We start from the raw sequence: 6,113 nt of genomic DNA, 5'->3' as shown, positions 1-6,113 counted from the left end.
ATATTATATATACATTATATTATTAAATATAATAAATATTTATTTTTTTATATAACTATAATCATATTATATATGAAAGTTGTAAATCTCAGCTCTAGAGGTGCAAACATAAAACCTGATTACCCTTTTACTGTTGTGGTTCCCAGTCCTTTCCAAAGAAACATTTTTCCCCTAACTCATTCCAGAACATTGCCACCTTGGTCCATATTTATTCCATTTCTTTCTTTGTCTCTCAGATAACAAGCTCTATTTATTTTGTTCTTTTGACAGGTGATAGATAATCTAATTATACAGTTGAATTTCTTGTGGATCACAAAATGATAAATTGTTTGTGTCTCATTATGCATCGATTCATGCACCATTGGCAATGCAGTTGGCCCAGAGAAATACAGTTACTGCTGTTACAGTTCATTTTAAAGAGTTTTCAACAGTGTAAGATGTTATCATTTCAGAACTGATAGTCTTTTAGAGAGATAGACATTCATATATATGTAAATTATCTTGCCAGACCTAAAAAAAAAAAAAAAAAAAAAACAACTAAAAAAGTGAATCATAGTTTCCTATAACATATTTTTAGTTTTCCTTGATAAGAAGAAAAAGACTCTTTAATCCTCATAGTTCACAGTTTTACAGTTTAGAAAATGAAAAATCTGTTTCTTCACATCACTGAATTTTGTTGACTTCGTATAAAGTCCAACAGATTATATCATACAGAGTATACAAATAGGGCCTGTTAAGTGATTTTTCCACTATCATAATTTATTTTGGGTGAAATTTCTCTTCTGGTTGTAGAAGGCTTCCAAAGTGATTTACTCACACCCACATAAAAAGATTGACCCTTGACAGTAATGGCTCATGGAGACTTTATTTATATTTTTACAAATATATTGTTTATGACACAGTGGCAGGTTTTTAGTCTCAATTATCAAGTTTTGAGGTGACAAAATAGCAATTCTATTCTCCAAAGGGTAGTATAATTGGGAATTATCAAATGAAGTTACATATAATATTTTAAATAAAGGTCCAAAGTTACTAGTTTCTGTGGCTTTTATTTTTTATAAATTTTTCTCCATGGACATTACCATATTACTAACATTATTTTTCTTCTTTTTTCATGATAAGTGTAAACTTTTATTAAAGACTTAGATGACATAGACATATTGGAAGCATATACAATATTTGTTATATTCACTTAAAAACAATCTTCAGGACATATCTCAACAAAATTCCCAAACCTTTTAGTTAACATTGAGTTTTCTTTTCTCTGAAAAAAAAAGTTTAAATCGCATTTCTAAACATTTCTTAATTTTTTAGCTCCTAGTTATTATTTTCTTCTAAGGTCCATGAGAGAAATAATTGCCAACTCCATCCAGTGTATTTTCTGTAGCAGGGTTAGAGTAACCAGACAGCAAACATGAATACGGCAGCCAGATTAGTTCCCCTGACACAGACATACTTGGTTTGCGTTTTAGACAGGTAGAACTACTGTAAAGAAATGTGTGCATTCCCATTTCTCAAAAACATTCTTGACTTCATTTTTTGCTTTTTCATAGATTTGGGTATAAGAAATACTTATTTCACTGTTCTGTTTACTACTAAAATGAGAATAATAACACACCTGATTCTTGGCTTCAGTGTAGGGACTGTGGCCGTGTGGAGAATACCACATAAGAATGAAGCTCAGTATGCCAAATGGACAAATTATTTAAGCAAAGAAAGAAATGTAGATTTATTTGGGAGTTCTCCCAAATTTTGTAACTTCTTAAATAACTTAAAATTTAAAGATAGTGCAGGCCAAGAATGTATGGCCCAAATAAAACATGTCTGTAGGCATACCACCAATTTGCCACCTCTGGTCTGTAGTATATAACAATGAAAAGTGCTCGTTAATCCAGTTTACATAATATGTTCATGATGTGGAACCGAACCAACTTTTCCCTTATAGTTAGAGACTAAGCTTGCTCTTCAGCTATAAAGAAATGGCTAGGCAGGTTTCATTCATCACAGTATATGTTACATTAATTGGTATCAGTACAGTGGGACTTTGAAACGGTCTTGTGATAATTACTTTTTAATTGATTATAACTTTACCTGTAGTTCCTTAATTTAAATATCTCAACTACATAAGATGTTAGTATATTGAAAAAACATGCGTTATTCTTAATAAAGGAGGATGAACAATGATGTTTCCAGATTTAGTCCATCAATCAGCTGTCCATAGCATTAAGTAGAAGCTTAGGGATTGACCCCAGGTTTAGTCATCAAGGAGAGTGTTGTTTGTTCTACCCTTACCATACTTTTTTTTATTGAGGTATAGTTTATATATGATACAAGTCACACATTTAGATGTTCAGGTCAATGTCTGTGTTACCACCAAGCCACTTAATGTAAAGACAATTCCATTTCCCCACAAAGTTCCCTGTGTCCTTTCGAAGTCAGTATCCTTCATTCCCACTCACCCCAGAAAATCCCTGATCTGATTTCTAGCACTGTAGGTTAATTTTGCATGTTCTATATTTTCATATAGATGGAATCCTTGTATAGCACTTTAAAAAAATCTTTTTTCACTTGGCTTTGTGTCTGTGAGATTATCCATGTTGTTGCTTTTATTAGTAGTTCATTCCTTTTATTACGGAGTGATATTACATTGTGTGAATCTACCAAAATATATTAATTCATACTCCTGTTGAAGACATTTGCATTCTTTCCAATTATTGGGTATGATAAGCAAGGCTGCTATGAACATCTGTGTAGAAGTCTTTGTATGAACATATATTTTAATTCATTTTGAGTAAATATAGGCATACATTGGAGATATTGCAGGTTCAGTTCCAGACAACCACCACAGTAAAGTAATATGACAATAAAGCAAGTCACATGAATTTTTTGGTTTCCCAGTGCATTACAGAAGTTATGTTTACAATATAGTCTATTAATTGTGCAGTGGCATTATGTCTTAAAAAACAATGTAATTACCTTAATTAAAAAATACCTTATTGCTAAAAAATGCTAACCATCCTCTGAGACTTCAGCAAGTCATAATTGTTTTGCAGGTGAAAGGTCTTGCCTTGATGTTGATGTTTGCTGACTGATCAGGGTGGTGGCTGTGGAAATTTCTTAAAATAAGACAGCAGTAAAGTTTTCCACATCAGTTGACTCTTACTTTCACCCACAATTTCTCTGTAGCATGCAATGCTGTTTGATAGTGTTGTACGCACAACAGAACTTCTTTCAAAACTGGAGTCAGTCTTCTCAAACCCTGCCACTGCTTTATCACCTACGATTATGTAATACTGTAAACCCTTATCGTTTCAGCAATCTTCACAGCATCTTCACCAGGAGTAGATTCCATCTCAAGAAACCACTTTCTTTACTCATCCATAAGAAGCAATTCCTCATCCATTTAAATTTTACATCTTATTGCAGCAAATCAGTAACATCTTCAGGCTCCACTTCTACTTACGGTTCTCCTGCAATTTCCACCACATCTGCAGTTACTTTCTTCAATGAAATCTTGAACCCCCAACGTCATCCATGAGGGTTGGCAACTTCCTTCAAATTCCGTTGATGTTGATATTTTGACCTCTTCCCATGAATCTGAATGTTTTTCATGGCATGTAGGATGGTGAATCCTCTCCAGAACATTTTCAGTTGCCTCTGCCTAGATCCATAATAAGAATTACTGTCTCTGGCAGCTATAGCCTTATGAAATGTGTTTCTTAAATAATATGACTTGAAAGTTGAAATGACTCCTTGATCGATGAGCTGCAGAAAGGATGTTGTGTTAGCAGGTGTGAAAACAACATTAATCTCATTGTACATCTCCATCAGAGCTTTTGGGTGACCAGGTGTATTATCAGTGAACAGTAACATTTTTATTTATTTATTTTTTTTTAAATGTTTATTTATTTATTTATTTATGGCTGTGTTGGGTCTTCGTTTCTGTGCGAGGGCTTTCTCTAGTTGCGGCAAGTGGGGGCCACTCTTCATCGCGGTGCGCGTGCCTCTCACTGTCGCGGCCTCTCTTGCTGCAGAGCACAGGCTCCAGACGCGCAGGCTCAGCAATTGTGGCTCACGGGCTTAGTCGCTCCGTGGCATGTGGGATCTTCCCAGACCAGGGCTCGAACCTGTGTCCCCTGCATTGGCAGGCAGATGCTCAACCACTGAGCCACCAGGGAAGCCCAACAGTAACATTTTTAAAGGAATCTTCTTCTCTAGGCAGTAAGTCTCAGCAGTGGACTTAAAATATTCAGTAAACTGTGTTATTAACAGATGTGCTGTCATCCAGGCTTTGTTGTTCCATTCACAGAGCACAGGCAGAGTAGATTTAGCCTAATTCTTAAGGGCCCTAGGATTTTCAGAACAGTAAATGAGCATTGGCTTCAACTTCAAGTTTCCAGCTACTGTAGCCACTATAACAAGAGAGTCAGACTAACCTTTGAAGCTTGGAAGCCAGGCATTGACTTCTTGTCTCTAGTTTTGAAAGTCCTAGATGACATCTTCTTCCAGTATAAAGCTGTTTTGTCTACATTAAAAATCTGTTGTTTAGCATAGTCACCTTCATTAATTATCTTAGCTAGATCTTCTGGATAACTTGCTGCAGCTTTTTTAAAATATAAATTTATTTTATTTATTTTTGGCTGCGTTGGGTCTTCATTGCTGCGCATGGGATTTCTCTAGTTGAGGCGAGAGGGGGCTACTCTTCATTGCGGTGCACGGGCTTCTCATTGCGGTGGCTTGTTGCGGAGCACGGGCTCTAGGCACGTGGGCTTCAGTCATTGTGGCACATGGGCTCAGTAGTTGTGGGTCGAGGGCTCTAGAGTGCAGGATCAGTGTTTGTGGCACATGGGATCTTCCCGGACGAGGGCTCCACCTGTGTCCCCTGCTTTGGCAGGCGGATTCTTAACCACTGCGCCACTGGGGAAGTCCCCTTGCTGCAGCTTCTATATGAGCACTTGCTGCTTCACTTTGCAGTTTGATGTTGTGGAGATGGCTTTCTTCTTTAAACCTCATAAACCAACTTCTGCTAGCCTCAAACTTTTCTTCTGCAGCTTCCTCACCTTTCTCAGCCTTCATAGAATTGAGGGGAGTTAGGGCCTTGCTCTGAATTAGGCTTTGGCTTAAGAGAACATTGTGGCTGGTTTGATCTTCTATCCAGACCACTAAAACTTTCTCTGTATCAGCAGAAGGCTGTTTTGCTTTCTTATCATTCATGTTTTCACTGGAGTATCACTTTTAATTTCTTTCAAGAACTTTAACTTTGCATTCACATCTTGGCTAGCTGTTTGGTGCGAGGGCCTAGCTTTTGGTCTATCTCAGCTTTTGCTATGCTTTCCTCCCTAAGCTTAATCATTTCTAGCTTTTGATTTAAAGTGAGAGACGTGTGACTCTTAACTTGAACACTTAGAGGTCATTGTATGGTTATTAATTGGCTTAATTTTAATGTTGTTATGCGTCAGGGAATAGGCAGGCCTGAGGAGAGGTAGAGAGATGGGGGAAGGGCCAATTAGTGGAGCAGTCAGAACACACACATTTATCGATTAAGTTTGCTGTTTTATGTGAGCATAGTTTGTGGTGCCCCAAAGCAGTTACAATAGTAACATCAAAGAGCACTGATCACAGATCACCATAAAAATATAATAAAAATGAAAAAGTGTGAGATATTGTGAGAATTATCAAAATGTCTTGTGTCTCATGAAGTGATCAAATGCTGTTGGAAAAATGATGCCGATAGACTCGCTCAAAGCATGGTTGTCACAAACCTTCAGTTTATTAAAAAAAAAACAAAAACAAAACCCCCACAGTATCTGTGAAGCACAGTAAAGTGAAGCACAATGAAATGAGGTATGCCTGTATCCAGAAGTGCAACTGTTAGATACCAAGGAGTGTGTCTGAAATTTATAGTTGAGAAACTGTTACACTGTTGCACATTTTCACTCCATCCACAATTTATGAGAGCTTCAGTTACTCTATATCTCTAACACTTGTCAGTATCCTCACTTTAATTCCAGCCATTCTAAAGTGTAGAAAGCCATATCTGTTGTGCTTTCACCTTAAATTTTCCTGAAACTAATTATGTTTAGCATCTTTTCATGTGCTTACTTGAAACTTTT

At 36.6% G+C, this 6,113-nt stretch overlaps 1 non-coding gene across 1 annotated transcript; it reads right to left on the bottom strand.

The window, feature by feature from the left end:
* Nucleotides 1-4,106: 4,106 nt before the first annotated feature.
* Nucleotides 4,107-4,178, bottom strand: TRNAG-GCC. The gene has a single exon. It is a non-coding gene; the product is annotated as a tRNA-Gly (tRNA).
* Nucleotides 4,179-6,113: the final 1,935 nt, after the last annotated feature.

Source organism: Balaenoptera musculus, chromosome 16 (assembly GCF_009873245.2).
Source record: "Balaenoptera musculus isolate JJ_BM4_2016_0621 chromosome 16, mBalMus1.pri.v3, whole genome shotgun sequence".
NCBI lineage: Eukaryota > Metazoa > Chordata > Mammalia > Artiodactyla > Balaenopteridae > Balaenoptera > Balaenoptera musculus.
Note: the sequence above shows the minus strand (reverse complement) of the source record. Positions and strands in the feature narration are given on the sequence as shown.